Here is a 16,728-nt window from a genome sequence, read left to right on the forward strand (position 1 = left end):
TAGAAGGGGGGACACTGCAGTGCGGCCAGCAGGCTCGTGGGAGGGGGAGGAAGGGGGTTCTCAGTGTCGGCAAAGGGGCGGGGGCTGCTTTGGCTCTTGGGCTCCCTCAGGGCCCTGGTCCTTCTGTGCCAGGGGCGGGCAAGGGGGTGGGGGCCTGAGCAGGCAGAGACTGGACCTTTGTTCCCTCGCTGCCCTCGGCCAGGGCTGGGGAAGCCCGCGGGTGCTGGGCGGGGGGCTGGGCCCTTGACAGGCCGAGTAAGTGCCTGGCAGTGCCACCGTGCCCAAGCACAGGCTCGGGGGTGGGAGCAGCAGTCTCCTCCTGAGCTGGCCCCTCCAACCAAGCACTGAGGGACTCTACCTCCTATGCAACCTTAGGCCAGGTGGCCTCTGGCCCTCGGTGTCCTCATCTGTAGAAACTCCCACCTCACTACCATGCCTGGCTGAGGTTCCCTGCAGCTTCCTTCTGGTGGGGGCAGAGGGATAGGTCATGGCTGGGTGGCTGGAGCCCCGGGTCCTTGCTCTGACCTTGGTCTAGGTCATGCTGGACTGCTGTCCCCACCCTGGGTTCCTGCCTCATGGTCCCTCCCTCTGAGCTCCTGTTGTTGCACCTTGTTTTGGTCGTGCTGTCCCCCCTGGGCCCTGTCCGTCCCAGGCCTCCCTCTGAGCTCCTGTTGTTCCACCTTGTCTTGGTCGTGCTGTCCCCCACTGGGCCCTGTCCGTCCCAGGCCTCACTCTGAGCTCCTGTTGTTCCACCTTGTTTTGGTCGTGCTGTCCCCCTGGGCCCTGTCCGTCCCAGGCCATCTTTGGCTGAGGCCTTGGATGCCAGTGGAGCTCGAGGACACCTGGCTCTCGGCTGCATCTGCTTCGTCTCTGTGCCCTCAGTCCCATCTCTTTCCTCCTGACCCTCTTTCTGCCTCCCTTTGGGTCCCCGTTTCTGTCTCCATCTCAGCCCAGGCCCCCAGGACCCCCTCATCCACTTCTTAGCCACTTCTTAGCATTCTCATGGGAGGAGGATCTGAGCCACTCAGTCACTCACTCACTCACTCGCACATTCATCCAGCAGCCATTTCCTGTGCCGACTGGGCTGTCCCAGTAGTGGGAACATGCCCGAGGGAAGTTCAGTGATGTCAGACTGGGTGGCAGGATAATGGGGCCCTCAACTTGTCCTCTGATAAATGAATCAGGTGCAACAGCAAGAGTGACTAAGGCTGGACACGAGAAAGAACTTGTAGCACTGTGGAGGAGTCACCCTGAAGGGGGTCTGACAAGGACACCACAAAAGAGATGAACATTTCCCTAGAGTGGTCCTGCTCCGAGCCCGGGGGAGGGGGAGGCTGCCCTCAGGAGAGGGGCCACCTCCACAGGACCCCTCCCCAGAGTGCAAACATAGTCATCCCTGACGAATGGGGCAGGGCGGGGGCAGGCAGCAAGCCTGTGCTGGAACCTGCTCCCACCCCTGCTGCCGCCACCACCTGGTACACGCAGGCCTGCCCCTGGATACTACGTGTGCAGCGGGCAGACCCTCTGCCTCAGCACGGATGTGGCCGGGAACACCGGCACCCACACCCAAACCCTTAACAGAAGCCAGAGACGCTGAGTAGAAGCAAGGCCTCCCCACCCTGCTGCCCTGAGACTTTTCACCCAGGTCCTGCCTCCCCCATCGGGCTGGGAGCCTTCTCCCTCTGGCCGCATGAAGGACCAGATACACGAGCGCACACACACTGCCCCCTCATTCTTCAGACAAGACAAGCCCAAGCAGGTCTCACGGTGATGGAGGAGCCGCCTGCCTCTGACTCCAGCCTCCTCTCATCAGGGTGTGGCCCGGTGAGGTCATCCCTTCCCAGGCAAGGCCATTAAAGACCATCATTAGCAACTCCCCAGAGGTAAGATGAGGCCTCAGCGCCATTGTCTCTGGCTGGGCCAGATGAGCCCTGACAGGGAACAGGGGACTCCAGCCCCTGCCAAACCCCCTTTGCTCAGGAAGGCAGCCCCCTTCCCAGGTCTGCTCCGTCGCATACCTCCAGGGGGCATCATCTACCCTGTGGCTTCTGTGCATCTGTAGGATGTCCATCCACCCCTCTACGTCCACACCTCCTCCTCCAGTCCCAGGGCCCTTCCATCCCTGCTGCAAGCAAAGAGGGGCTGCAGCCCCTTCGCCAGGGCTGGATGGGCCAGCAGGGGGGTGGAGGGGTGTGGTCCAGAGGACAGGGGAGCCCCTAAAGAGCTTTAAAAGCCCATGGCTGTCACTAGACATGACAGTTATAGTTGTCACTATAGACAGTTAAGTTATAGTTGTCACTAGAAAGATCCCCCAGAATGTAAGTTGGTGGAAAACAGTATGGAGGTTCCTCAGAAAACTAAAAAAAGAACTACCGTATGATCCAGCATTCCTACTCCTGGGCATATATCCAGACAAAACTAGAATTCAAAAGGATACATGCACCCCTATGTTCATAGCAGCACTATTCACAATAGCCAAGACATGGAAACAACCTAAATGTCCAACAACAGATGAATGGATAAAGAAGATGTGGTACATATACACAATGGAATACTACTCAGCCATAAAAAAGAATGAAATAATGCCATTTGCAGCAACATGGACACAACTAGAGATTGTCATACTAAATGAAGTAATTCAGACAAAGAAAGACAAATACCATATGGTATCACTTATATGTGGAATCTAAGATATGGCACAAATGAACCTATCTATGAAACAGAATCACGGACGTAGAGAACAGACTGGTTCTGTTCAAGGGAGAGGGGGTTGGAGGAGGGATGGAGTGGGAGTTTGGGGTTAACAGATGTAAGCTTTTATAGAGAGAGTGGATAAACTACAGGTCCTACTGTGTAGCACAGAGCACTATATTCAATATCCTATGATAAACCATAATGGAAAAGAATATTAAAAAAAAGAATGTATATATAACTGAATCACTTTGCTGTACAGCAGAAATTAACATAGCAGTGTAAATCAACAATGCTTCAATTTTAAAAATATTGATTAAAAAATTAAAAAACACTAGTTTCTGAGTGGAGAATAGGCTGAGGGGCAAGTGTTCAGGACAGGGGACGCTGAGGAGGCTAGCATGGTCACAGTGGGTGGTGGGGACTGGACCATTGTAGCATGGGAGGAGAGGCAGAGAGAAGGACACAACCGCAGGACCAGCAGCACTTGAGCCTCATGGGAGGCAGCACCCATGGTGTGAACACAGGGTCCCAGTGTAACTTAGCAGGACCCTATGGGGCCTTCCTGGGACAGACCCCTCCTCCATATCCTCTGCTGTAGGCCCTCTCTGAAGTACCCAGATAGCTTTGCGCAGTGGCAGTATTGTAGCCAATGAGGTTTATCCGAGGCGCGATTGTTGCTAATTGAAGTACCCAGATAATGGTATCTGATGCACATTTCGAGTTCTTTTACAGATATGAAAACCATGACCTGGCTATTGTAAATAGAGCTGCAGTGAACACTGTGGTACATGATTCTTTTTGAATTATGGTTTCCTCAGGGTATATGCCCAGGAGTGGGATTGCTGGGTCGTATGGTATTCTATTTTTAGTTTTTTAAGGAACCTCCATACTGTTCTCCATAGTGGTTGCATCAATTTACATTCCCACCAACAGTGCGAGTCCCTCTGGCTCTACATGATGAACTCGTTTAATCCTCCCTGAAGCCCTAGGAGGGGGGTGCTGATTGTCCCCAGTGGGCAGATGAGGAAAGCAAGTTGAGAAGGGTCTGCACTGGGGTCTGGGTGCACGTCTGGCTGACTCTGGAATACTTGCTCTTGTCATAGTGAAGAACAAATCTGCCTCCATATTGGACCTGTTTCTTTTACTCTAACCTTTGTCTTCTATTACTTTTGCTACAAGAATGCTGCCTGTAGCCTGAAATATACAGGACAGCCCATTCTCAAGGCTCTGACTTTCAAAGGTATAACACTTTTCCATGCATGTAGAGATAAAAGGTTGCAGAACAGAGAATAACATTTGTCTTGTTGGAGGTTTACAGGAACATCATGACCTGGGCTAAGTTGACAGACGCAAGAAGGAAGGATTCTGACACCAAGAAGTTTGCACCAACCAACCACACCCCCTCCCCCTTTTAACATGAAAAAAGCCTGAATTCCAACTCTGGTAAGGTGGTTCTTTGGGACATTAGTCCACCATCTTCTCAGTACGCTGGCTTTCTCAGTAAAGTCGTTATTCCTTGCCCCAACAACTTGTCTCTTGCTTTACTGGCCTGTCATGCAGTGAGCAGTACAAGCTTGGACTCAGTAACACTCTCAAATATCCCAGGCCTGAGAGGTCCATGGTGGCTTTGGGGTCTTTGACCCCTCCCAATCCCAACACCACCTGGGCTCCCACCGGTGCCAACCCTAGGAGCAGCATCTTGAGGGAGGGTGCCTGTAACCCCCTTTCTGAAGGGATTACAATTCATCTGTGGGTTCCCTGGGCCAGGCTGGGCAGGGGAGGCAGAGGAGGAGAGCTGGCATCACCTCAGGAGGCTTGGGAGGGAGTGTTGAGTCCGGGCTGTCCCAGATTGCAAAGGCTGGAGGGGCAGAGACTCAGGGACACCCAATTCTAAAAGGTAAGGTGTCAGGGAGGCTTCCCAGAGAAGGGGACATCTTGCGGTAAAGATGGAGCTTCTGCTGTTCCTGCCTCCAGGCCTTTGCCCCTGCTATTTCCTCCCCTTGAATACTCTTCATCACCCACCGCTCCCTTCAAATGGCTACCTCTGCCTACTCTTTCCCTGAGCTTGGCTCAAATGCCTCCTCCTCCAGGAAGCCCTGCAAGCCTCTTCCCCCAGCTGAGGTTCTGGCACCTCCTCTGGCTCCCATGGCCCTCTGTGCAGCCCCATTCCCTGGAGGCTTTGCTTGTCAGGACGCTGGGTCCAGCTGGGCATCATCATCCCTCTGGCCACTGTCTGAGGCACCTCTGGGAACTTGCCCAGCTCTGGATGTCAGGCCTGTGTGACCTGCGCACACAGAGATGTTGCATGTGTTCCCAGAGTACACGTCCTCACGTGTCCAGGTGTTGCTGATTCTGCATCTGCCTCTGGAGATGCTGAGGAGGTGGGACTGACAGGATCTCTGGCCTCTGCAGCCCCTGTTCTCCCTGCCTCTGTGCCCACCATGGTCGCCTGCCCTCCCCTCTAGTTCCAGCCAGAGCTCCTGTTTATAAATATCTGCCACCACATTGGCTAAGTGGAGGGGTCTGGAGGCCACGCTAATTGATTAATTAAACCCTCTCGGTTAATTAGCTCCGTCCCTCCAGGGAAAAAAGCCTAGAGCTGGAGCCAAAGCCTCCTCTGGGCTGGGGGAGGGTTTAATTAGCCTGGGTCAGGCTGAGCCTGATGCCAGCTGCTGGGGGCAGTGGAGAGCCGGGGAGGAGTTCTGGGCACTGGAGCCAGCGGGGCCACCTGGGGTGGGGATAAGGGGCCTCCAGCTTGGGCCTGAACCAGCCATTGATCACCCTGCCCAGCCTCCTGGCTCTTCACCTGAGCCGCAGAGGCCAGGGGCAGTTGGACCTGGAGGAGGAGGGGAGAGGTGCACCGCAGGGGGCAGGACCTGTGGGAGCAAAGGAGTGGAGGCTGACTCCCGGAAGATAAAAGGGCCTTTACGTGGTTAGCATCCCCACACGGGCTGAGGGAGACTCCAGTCTCTACAAAAGGGCCTCTCACCCTTGGCTGCTATAGCACAGTGAGGGCCTTGAATGCCAGCACAAGAGCTGAAACTTTCTCTGGATGTGGGAAGACACGGCAGGTTTGAAGCCAAGGAGGGACCTGATCAGGTTTGGGTTTTGGAAAGATCATGGGCTGGGGTGGGGGATGGATTGCTCAGGCGAGAATGGATTAGAGGGGCAGGAAAGGGGTGGGAGCTGGCAAAGAGGGAGCTTCAGGTGTCCAGAGAGAGTGGAGGTCCATCAGGTGTGGGGACTTGTAGGGAGGTAGGTCTAGCCTGGGTGTTAACAGACTAGCTAATGCTGTGTGGCCTAGGGCCACCCAGTTCCCTTCTCTGGGCCTCTCTCCCCTAATCTGCAAGGTTCAGGGAGGGGTCCCCGAAGGCCAGAGCCTTGGGATGTGAAGTCAGGCATGTTTCCTCGCCCCAGGACAAAATACCTGCTTTCCCCGCAAGCTCTCCTGGCACCCAGGCAACCTGCCCAGCAGGGTTCACGTGCATGAAGAGCAGAGCCCAGCCCCCAACACTGTAACATCATGGTTCCAGACCAGAGGACAGAGGGGGAGGGAGGGGGAGGGAGGGGGAGGGAGGGGGACACCTTTGCTGGGTACCTGTGGCTCCGGATGGCCCCAGGGAGGGAGCTGGCCATGGGTAGGAGGCCGGGAGCCCAGGACACCATGACCGACACAGCAGCAGGCAGGGCTGCAGCCTTGGCAGGAAGCCGACCCTGGGCCGGTCCTCCAGCTCCCTGAGTGGCTGCCCAAGTGGGAACAATGACCCTTTCACGTCACGCCTCCTCCAGTCACAGAAACTTTGGCGCCGTGGGACAAAGGGGCCATTTCATCATTGTTGGGCTGCATCAACAGCCCGCCGGCCTGAGCCCTGTTGCCCCCACCCAGCCCAGGCCCCGGGCAGGGAGGCCGGCTGCCCAGCCCGGCCAGAGCCCAGCACTTTCTCCCGGTTCGGCCCAGCCACATCCATCCGGAGACCCTCCTCGCCTTCCTTACCTTTTGGGCTCAGCAAAAGCTGCGCCAGAGCCACGCTCTAAGGACCTACGAGGACAGCAGGCTCTGCCCCCATCCTTCCCCTCCTGAGTCCTGGTCTTCCTATCTGTGGGAAGGGGGCTGGGTGAGATGATCTGCTACCCTGACCCTGAGGGGTAAAACTCTCCGCTTCTGCTCCTGCCCTCAGCCAGCGCCCAGCCCCTAGTGAGAGCACCAAAGTGGGGAGGAGCCCCTGGCCCATGGGGTGGAGAAAGCAGAGGAGGTCTCTTGGTCTGAGTCCTCACCAGGCGCCTGCTTAGCCTCTGGTTGCAGTGACCTTCTGTGGTGGGAGCTAGCTGAAGGCCACTTCTGTTCATCCTTGAGCTAGCCTCCCCCCCAAGAGCACTTGGCCAAGAGGCCAGGGGGGCCAGGGCTCTACCCAGGGCAGACTCTCCCCACACACAGCCCTGTCTTCTGCCTCCTTTTGTTAGGGACTGGGGAATTGGAGCCCTGAGCCGGCAGGCTTCCTCCCTTCTCCACTTGGCCCGCGTTTGCTGGGGCTTCCTAAAAGGGAAAGCAGTGGAGCCTTAGGGAAGAGGTCCCAGTCTGGGGATCAAGACAGAAACTGCACCTCCTACCCCCTGAGGTCAGAGCTGTCTCAGAGAGAAGCCCGAGAATCCAGACATCAGGGGCCCCAGGCACAGCCTCAGAAGCAGGGCTGTGGGACAGGGTGGTGGCCTTGTGGCAGGTGCCCACAGGCAGCCATGGTGTTGGTAACTCATCCCCCAGTGGAGTGCATGGGGGCTCCAATTGCTGGGGGCCACCAGAGGGGGGGGAGGCAGGTAGCTCAGCCAAGGCCAGAGGGCTTGGGGGGTCACCCCTGGGGATGTCTGCGTGACATAAACCATTCAAGCAGCCAGTCTGGGACTGGAACGCCGCTTCTGCTCAAGGAGGAGATAGGCTCTACCCTGGTGGGCTCCTTCCCCAGGACCCAAGAGTGGGACAAACTGGGAGGGTGGGTTCCTGATGCTGGGGCGGGAGAAAGTCAGGGGCACGTGGGTACCACAGTTTTCCCCACTCCACAGATGAGAACCCTGAGACTCAGGGTGAAGTGACCACTCTAAGCCACATAGCAGGTGAGCAGCAGAGCCTCAGCCACTGGGGAGGAGGGAGCCGGAGGCTGGGGCTGGTCACCACAGGGGTCAGGTCTCCAGGTGACCCTACTTGGGTGCTGGGCAACAGGCTGGCTGTCGAGGGCAGATACTGTGTATATGGCCGCAGGGGACCTGCAGGGCCGGGCCTGCTCTCTGGTTCCTACAGCTGCCTGTCCGCCCAACCCTGCCCCACCGGGCCCGGCGGCACTGCACACACACTGCCCATTTGCCCTGCCTCACTTCCTCTAAGACTAAAGAATCACCCCTTCAGGGGACTGGAGCCTGGCACCCGGCAGCAGGAAATGCCTGGCCCTGCCCTCCCCAGAGCGAGCCCGCCCTGTACACCACCCACCCCAGTCTAGACTCCCAGGAACATGTGGGGGTGGGGCCACTGCCCTGGGTAGAGGCTGCCAGGCTCAACCTGGGAGTAGAGGTGGATGTTCTCCCTCCCAAACCTGGCCAAGGGTCCCTTCTGTCCCAGCTGCCCATCTTGTTGACCTCCAGTCTCAGAATCCCTGGTCTCCCAGCCCACTCAAGCCCAGGACCCTGGGAGGGGGTTAAGGGCTGAGCCCCTGCTATAACTCCAGACCGAGACCTGGGCTCTGATCACAGTTTCAACCTCCTTCGATTCCAAGGCAGCCTCTGAACTGTGTCCCTCCAGGGAACGGAGGTTGAGGCTGCCTCAAGATGCCTGAGGACAGAAGTGGGAGCCTGGCCTGATGACACTGGGGGTTCCTAGAATCCCTACATGATCCACTGCAGCTGCCATCAGGGTAAGGTGGGGGTCGGGGGGATGGGGCTTCAGGCAACTTCTGGCTCTAGGTGGGGTCGCAGCTCCAACACAGCCCTCAGTCTCCAGGCTCTGCCCCAGGCTCAGGCCCCAGCAGTGGTCAGCACCTGCCCATGCTGGGCCTATACTAAGCTACTGAGGCTCAAGGGAGAGGCACAGCCGCCCGAGTGTTCCTCAGCAGGGCTGGGAGGCTGAGGCTCTGGATTCCGGCTCCAGCTCTGGCCCCAAAGGTCAGCGGGCCTGCAGCTAGGTTCCTACACCCTCTGGACCCCAGTCTCCCAGCTGTGCACACTGGCTGGACTCACTGAGGGCTGCTCCCAGTTCAGACACCCCGAGTTCTTGTGTAACACCTGCTAGGCCAGACATACCATGGTCTATTAGTCAACAGGATCCCAAATAGTCACCTCATCTGACTCAAGCGTTCTGGGAGGGGGCTCCACTCTGTCCTCAGCCTCTGACCTCCCATGAAGGGTCACTCTGAGGAGGACACACAATGCTCTGATAGCACCATCCCTCGGCCCCAAGACTCCTGAGAGCCTCCATGTAGGTGTGCACCCACTGCTGCCCTGGGCTCGGTGAGTGGCTCTAAGCTGTGTGATCCAGGGACAGCTCTGTCCTCTCTGGGCCTCAGCTGCCACCTCTACACCATGAGTCCATTCCCTCCTTGGGGGCTGTGGCCATGATCAGAGATGTGTCATGAACCACAGCTCTGGTAACAGCTGAGCCAGGGGGGTATCACATACAGCCACGTCCCAGTGGGGTGAGTTCTGTGGCCTAGCAGAGAGTCTGGCTTTGCAGACTGGTTTGCAGTCCCACCTTCAGAAGTGACCCCTCACTTCTCTGAGCCTCACTCAGTGGGGATAATAGAGATACCTGTCTCACCAGGTGTGGAAGTGACTTGTCTGAGCCGCCAGGCCCCGGGGAGAATGGGAGCAGCAGCTGTTATTGGGTGTGCCTGCTGGGCAGGGCAGGGGGCGGGGGGAGCTCCCAGACACCCTCAGAGCCGCTGGCCCTGGGCTGGGAGTGGATTCCAAGGACCTCACCCCACTGGGATGCACTTTCAGGCACTGCCCAAGCAGCCACACTGCAGGGTGTGCCCCAGCCGGAGGAGGACCGAGGGGGTGGACGTGCTGCCTTGAAGGTGGGGAACAGTCTGGTGACCCTGCAGGTGGGTGCGAGGAGCAGGGTGCTGGGCCACTCTGCCCCGGGGCTGGGTCTCAGGGCACAGAGGGCAGAGAGAGGGGAAGGGGGTGTGGGGAAGCCCTCAGGAAGGTGGTCTCAGGCCTCTTTCCTCTGACAGTACAACTCTGAATACTGCTATCTGAGCCTGAACTCTGGATTGGGGGGAGTCCTAGGGCCTCAGGCAGCGGCCAGTGGGCTCAGCCACGCTCCCCCGCCAAGGAGAATTCTGCCTCCTGGGTATCTGGGGCCAGTAGTGACCCCTGCTCAAAGCTGAAGACCTCACTCAAGCTCTCCAAACTCCTCTACCAGGTTCCCATTTTACTGTGAGTGTGGAAACTGAGGCCCAGGGAAGCTTAATAACTTGGGTGTGGGGAGGGGCCGCCCACACCCCAACCCTTGCCTGGGAAGGAATGATGGAATTGGAGTGCTTCATTCTGGGATCAGGCTCAGCCTCAGGGAGGCTTCAGGACAAGGCTACCCTGAGGCCTGACTGCACCCACTCTCCCTTCTGTCCCCAGCCAGCTGCCTCCTACCTGGCCTAGCATTGCCTCTTCCAGGAAGCCGCCCCTCCCCAGATTGACTTAAGTACCTTCGCTGTGCCCACTATCCCCTAACCAGTGCTCTGAGGGTTTGTCTAGCTGTGGGGCCCCCATGAGACTACAGGAGGGCAGGGCTGGCTTGCCTACCCCTGAGTCCCCGCAGAGGGAAGGGTGAGGCCTGATGTGTGTACAGGTGAGTCCTTCTATCTCAGGGGGATTCCAGGGGGCTTTGTCCCAGGCCGCAAGTATAACGGCTTCCAGAGTAGGGCTGGGTCACAAGTATAACTGCCTCACAACCCGCCAAGGACGTGGACCTGGAGATGCCTTCTGAAGGCGTTTTACCTGCTTATGTTAAAAGGCCTAAAAATATGCATGACCTTCGACCCAGCAATCCTGTTCCTGGGAATTTGCCCTAAGGAAATCACCACGTGAAGGAAAGGAGAAGCAGTTAGTCTCTAATTTGCTCTGTGGTCTTAGGAGAGTTGCTTTCTGGACCTCAGTTTCCCCGACTGTACAACGAAGGGCTGCAAACATACAGCCATCACACCTCATCTGTCCCATGTTCCACCCATGGCAGACATGGCCAGCTGATCACAGAATTCTTCAGTGGTCTAAATCCTGCGTCTTCAGGCTTCCCTGGTGGCGCAGTGGTTAAAAATCCACCTGCCAATGCAGGAGACACGGGTTCGAGCCGTGGTCCGGGAAGATCCCACATGCCGCAGAGCAACTAAGCCCGTGCGCTACAACTACTGAGCCCGCGTGCCACAACTACTGAAGCCTGCACGCCTAGAGCCCGTGCTCCGCAACAAGAGAAGCCACTGCAATGAGAAGCCCACGCACCACAATGAAGAGCAGCCCCTGCTTACCGCAACTAGAAGAAATCCCACGTGCAGCAACGAAGACCCAAAGCAGCCAAAAATTAAATCAATCAATCAATCCTGTGTCTTCTAACGGGCTCCACATGACCCCTACCAATGGAGCAGAATCCCCCTCTTATTTACAGGATAGTCCCTCCAGTGCCCTGTAGCTGGGGTGACCTGTGAGGTCTAGAAGCATCTGGGGGACTCAGTAGACCAGGCCTTCTCTGGGGCTAGCTCTGCAAGCTATGGGAAGAAAACTCTCCTTCCAGAAGCTGCCTCTCTCATGCTCAAAACTTAATTCTGCAACACACCCTTGAGGGGGTCTATCCACTGAAGTCCCTAGCTCATCATGACATCCTAACCAAAAATGTAGGCAACTACAAACACCCCAAAGAACTCCCCATTAGGATGCATATTAGCTAACTGGGGTGAATTTAGACAGGATGGTTTAAGAAAAAAGAAATTAATTTTCTTTTGCAATACTCCATGGCCCCAGTACAAACTGGGGGATCAAGAGATCTGGCCAGAAAATGGGTCATTGAATTACCATACCATCTTAGGACTTCCCTGGTGGTCCAGCGGGGAAGACTCCGCATTGTCAATGCAGGGGGCCCGGGTTCAATCCCTGGTCAGGGAACCAGATCCCATATGCCGCAGCTAAAAGCCCACATGCCGCAACTAAAGATCCATCATGCTGCAACGAAAGATCCCGCATGCCACAACTAAAAGATCCTGAGTGCCGCAACTAAGACCCAGCACAGCAAATAAATAAATATTTAAAAAACAAAACAAAACAAAACAATACCATCTTGCAGCTGGATGTATTTTGTAAAAGGAATGGTAAATGGGGGGAAGCCCCACACATCCAAATGGTCACGACCCTATTCCAAGATCCAGATCTAAAAAACTCCTGCTGGGTGTGCCTGGCTCACACCCCTTCAAAGTGCCTTTTTCCCCCACAGGAGTTCGATGTTTTAAATGATTCCCTTATGAGTCTACCTCCTCGAGGTCCACAACCAGGAACTCCTACCCACCCCACCCCCCAGTTCTGAGAGGGGACAGTTTCCAGACCATCTGCCCCAAGCACCCCTCCTGGGCTGCTGGAAATCCCACCACTTTATCCCTCAAGTTTTGTCCTGTCCTCCATTACTGGAGGTGAGTCCAGCCAGTACTACATGAAGCAGGGCTACCTACCAGCCTCCAAATACCAAACTCTGTCCCTTAAGGGAAGTGCCACCTGGGGGTGGAGGAACAATCAGAGTCCACGTCCCTTTTCCTATGGCTGACCTAGCTACTTGCAAAGAGAAATGTGGACGTTTTTCCAAAGGACCCCAGTTGGTTCATAGAGGAATTCACCAAGCTGACAATGTTCTATGAACTTACTTGGGGGGACACACAGGTCCTCCTTTCTACCTGCTGCACCTTTGGAAAGCCAGATCCTTGGTGCAGCCTGGGCACATGCCAACAAACTGGCAGCCCCAAATCAAGGATATATAATCTACCTTACGGAGGGGATGCAGTCCCTGACCAAGATTCCCACTGAGACTACCAACAGGGAGGTAGAGGGCTTGAACACAGGAACCACATGATAACTTGCTTCATAGAAGGGATGAAAAGGTGCGTTGTTAAGACTGTTAGTTATGAAGAAGAACAACACAGGAAGTAACGCAGGGAAAAGATGAAAATCTGGCCCTCTTCCAGGACAGTTTGGTGGAGGCCTTTAGAAAGTATACCAATATTAATCCCGACTCCCCTGAAGGGCAAGTCCTAGTAAATACCCATTTTGTCACTCAATCTGCCCCAGACATTAGGAGAAAATTAGAGAAGGCAGCTATGGGACCCCAAAAATTCTCAACAAAATATTAGCAAACCGAATCCAACAACACATAAAAACGATCATACACCACGACCAAGTGGGTTCATCCCAAGTTCACAAGGATGCTTCAACATACGCAAATCAATGTAATACACCACATAAACAAACAAACAAAGACAAAAACCACATGATCATCTCAATAGATGCAGACAGAGCATTTGACAAAATTCAACATCCATTCACGATAAAAACTCTTACCATACTGCGTATAAAGGGAACACATCTCAATATAATAAAAGCTATTTATGACAAACCCACAGCCGATATAATACTAAATGGTGCAAAGCTGATAGCCTTCCTGCTAAAATCTGGAACAAGACAAGGATTCCCACTCTCACCACTTCTACTCAACAGTATTGGAAGTCCTAGCCACAGCAATCAGACAAAAAAAGAAAGAAATGTACCCAATTGGGAAAGGAAGAGATAAAATTGGCATTACATGCAGATGATATGATACTATATATAGAAACCTCTAGAGACTCCACACAAAAACTACTAGAACTTATAAACGAATTCAACAAGGTAGCAGGATACAAGATTAACATTCAGAATCAGTTGCATTTCTTTACACTAACAATGAAACACTAGAAAGGGAATGTAGTGCTCTCTTCGGCAGCACATACACTAAAACTGGAACGATACAGAGAAGATTAGCATGGCCCCTGCACAAGGATGACATGTAAATTTGTGAAGCGTTCCCTTTTGTTAAGAGAAATCAAGGAAACACTCCCATTTACCACTGCAACAAAAAGAATAAAATACCTAGGAATAAACCTACCTAAGGAGACAAAAGACCTGTATGCAGAAATCTATAAGACACTGATGAAAGAAATTAAAGATGATACCAACAGATGGAGAGATATACCATGCTCTTGGATTGGAAGAATCAACATTGTGAAAATGACTATACTACCCAACGCAATCTACAGATTCAATGCAACCCCTATCAAACTACCAATGGCATTTTTCACAGAATTAGAACAAAAAAATTGCACAATTTGTATGGAGACACAAGAGACCCCAAATAGCCAAAGCAATCTTGAGAAAGAAAAACGGAGCTGGAGGAATCCCAGACTTCAGACTATACTACAAAGCTACAGTAACCAAGACAGTATGGTACTGGCACAAAAACAGAAAGAGATCAATGGAACAGGATAGAAAGCCCAGAGATAAACCCATGCACATATGGTCACCTTATCTTTGATAAAGGAAGTAAGAGAGAAAAGACAGCCTCTTCAATAAGTGGTGCTGGGAAAACTGGACAGCTACATGTAAAAGAATGAAATTAGAACACTTCTTAACATCATACACAAAAATAAACTCAAAATGGATTAAAGACCTAAATGTTAGGCCAGACACTATAAAACTCTTAGAGGAAAACATAGGCAGAACACTCTATGACACGAATCACAGCAAGATCCTTTTTGACTCACCTCTTAAAGAAATGGAAATAAAAACAAAAATAAACAAATGGGACCTAATTAAACTTCAAAGCTTTTGCACAGCAAAGGAAACCATAAACAAGACGAAAAGACAACCCTCAGAATGGGAGAAAATATTTGCAAACGAAGCAATTGACAAAGGATTAATCTCCAAAATATACAAGTATCTCATGCAGTTCAATATCAAAAAAACAAACAACCCAATCCAAAAATGGGCAGAAGACCTAAATAGACATTTCTCCAAAGAAGATATACAGATTGCCAACAAACACATGAAAGGATGCTCAATATCACTAATCATTAGAGAAATGCAAATCAAAACTACAATGAGGTATCACCTCACAACGGTCAGAATGGCCATCATCAAGAAATCTGCAAACAATAAATGCTGGTGACGGTGTGGAGAACAGGGAACCCTCTTGCATTGTTGGTGGGAATGTAAATTGATACAGCCACTATGGAGAACAGTATGGAGGTTCCTTAAAAAACTAAAAATAGGGCTTCCCTGGTGGCACAGTGGTTGAGAGTCCGCCTGCTGATGCAGGGGACATGGGTTCGTGCCCTGGTCTGGGAAGATCCCACATGCCGCGGAACGGCTGGGCCCGTGAGCCATGGCCACTGAGCCTGCGTGTCCGGAGCCTGTGCTCCGCAACGGGAGAGGCCAAAGCAATGAGAGGCCCGCGTACCGCCAAAAAAAAAAAAAAAAAAAATCTGCCTTCTAGTGCAGGGGATGCGGGTTCAATCCCTGGTCGGGGAACTAAAATCCCACATGCCACGGAGCAACTAAGCCTGCGTGCCGCAACTACTGAGCCCGCACACCACAACTAGAGAAGCCCATGTGCTGCAATGAAGAGCCCACACGCCACAATGAAAGATCCCACATTCCACAACGAAGATCCCATGTGCTGCAGCTAAGACTCGAAGCAACCAAAATAAATTTTTTAAAAAATGGATAACATGGGTACCTCTGATTAAAAAAAGAAAAAGTCTACAAAGGTGATTTCCCTGGTTGTCCAGCGGCTAGGACTCCATGCTCCCAGTGTGGGGGGCCTGGGTTCAATCCCTGGTCGGGGAACTAGATCCCACATTCCACAACTGGGAGTTTGCCTGCTGCACCTAAAGAGCTTGCATGCCGCAACTGAGACCTGGCGTTGCCAAATAAATAAATAAATACTTTTTAAAAGTCTACAAATAACAAATGCTGGAGAAGGTATGGAGAAAAGGGAACCCTCCTACACTGTTGTTGGGAATGTAAGTTGGTGCAGCCACTGTGGAAAACAGTATGGAGGTTCCTCAGAAAATTAAAAACAGGGATTTCCCTGGTGGTCCAGTGATTAGGACTCCCCACTTCCACTGCAGGGGGCAAAAAAACCCCTAAAAACAGAATTACCGTATGATCCAGCAATCCCACTTCTGGGCGTATATCCAGATAAAACTATAATTCAAAAAGATACATACATGCCTGTGTTCATAGCAGCACTATTCACAATAGCCAAGACATGGAAACAACCTAAATGGCCATCAACAGATGAATGGATAAAGAAGATGTGGTACATATACACAATGGAATACTACTCAGCCATAAAAAAGAATGAAATAATGCCATTTGCAGCAACATGGATGCAACTACAGATTATCATACGAAGTGATATAGGTCAGAAAGAGAAAGACAAATACCATATGATAACACTTATATGTGGAATCTAAAATATGACAAAAGATTGGATCAAGATGGCGGAGGAGTAGGATGTGGAGCTCACCTTCTCCCACAAAGACATCAAAAATATATCTACATGTGGAACGATTCTCACAGAACATGTGCTGAACGCTGGCAGAAGACCTAAGGGCAAGAAAATCTCTATGTAACTGGGTAGGGCAAAAGAAAAAGAAGAGAGAAAGAAAGGAATTGGGACAGGTCCTGCATCCCTGGGAGGGAGCTGTGAAAGAAGAAAAGGTTCCACACACTGGGAAGTCTACCCCCCAGCCCCAGACGCATGCATTGTGGTGGTCAGGGGCTGCGTGCTGAGGCTCAGACTTCCAAGGTCAGACCCCGGGGACAGGGCTGGGGTTGGCTGTGCAGGGACAGCCTCAGGGGACTAGGGTGTGGTCACCACAACTGAGGGAGTATGGAAAGAAGCCTGGGCCCACCAGAGAGGGAAGGTGCTATTGTTGGGAGGTGCACGAGAAGAGGGGCGGGACTGCCATAGGAGTTTCTTTCTCC

The 16,728-nt window shown here is 53.0% G+C and overlaps 1 long non-coding RNA gene, 2 other non-coding genes and 1 pseudogene across 13 annotated transcripts in view; 3 read left to right on the top strand and 1 right to left on the bottom strand.

Annotated features, from left to right (window-relative positions):
* The window catches only part of LOC117200672 (uncharacterized), a 71,402-nt gene that overhangs the window by 1,584 nt on the left and 53,090 nt on the right, over window positions 1-16,728 (bottom strand). The window lies entirely within an intron of this gene.
* On the top strand, window positions 3,315-3,382 carry LOC117200739 (uncharacterized; annotated as a pseudogene).
* Window positions 11,754-11,826, top strand: TRNAD-GUC (transfer RNA aspartic acid (anticodon GUC)). Its single transcript has one exon. It is a non-coding gene; the product is annotated as a tRNA-Asp (tRNA).
* Window positions 13,666-13,772, top strand: LOC117200726 (U6 spliceosomal RNA). Its single transcript, XR_004482388.1, has one exon. It is a non-coding gene; the product is annotated as a U6 spliceosomal RNA (small nuclear RNA).

Source organism: Orcinus orca, chromosome 10 (assembly GCF_937001465.1).
Source record: "Orcinus orca chromosome 10, mOrcOrc1.1, whole genome shotgun sequence".
Lineage (NCBI taxonomy): Eukaryota > Metazoa > Chordata > Mammalia > Artiodactyla > Delphinidae > Orcinus > Orcinus orca.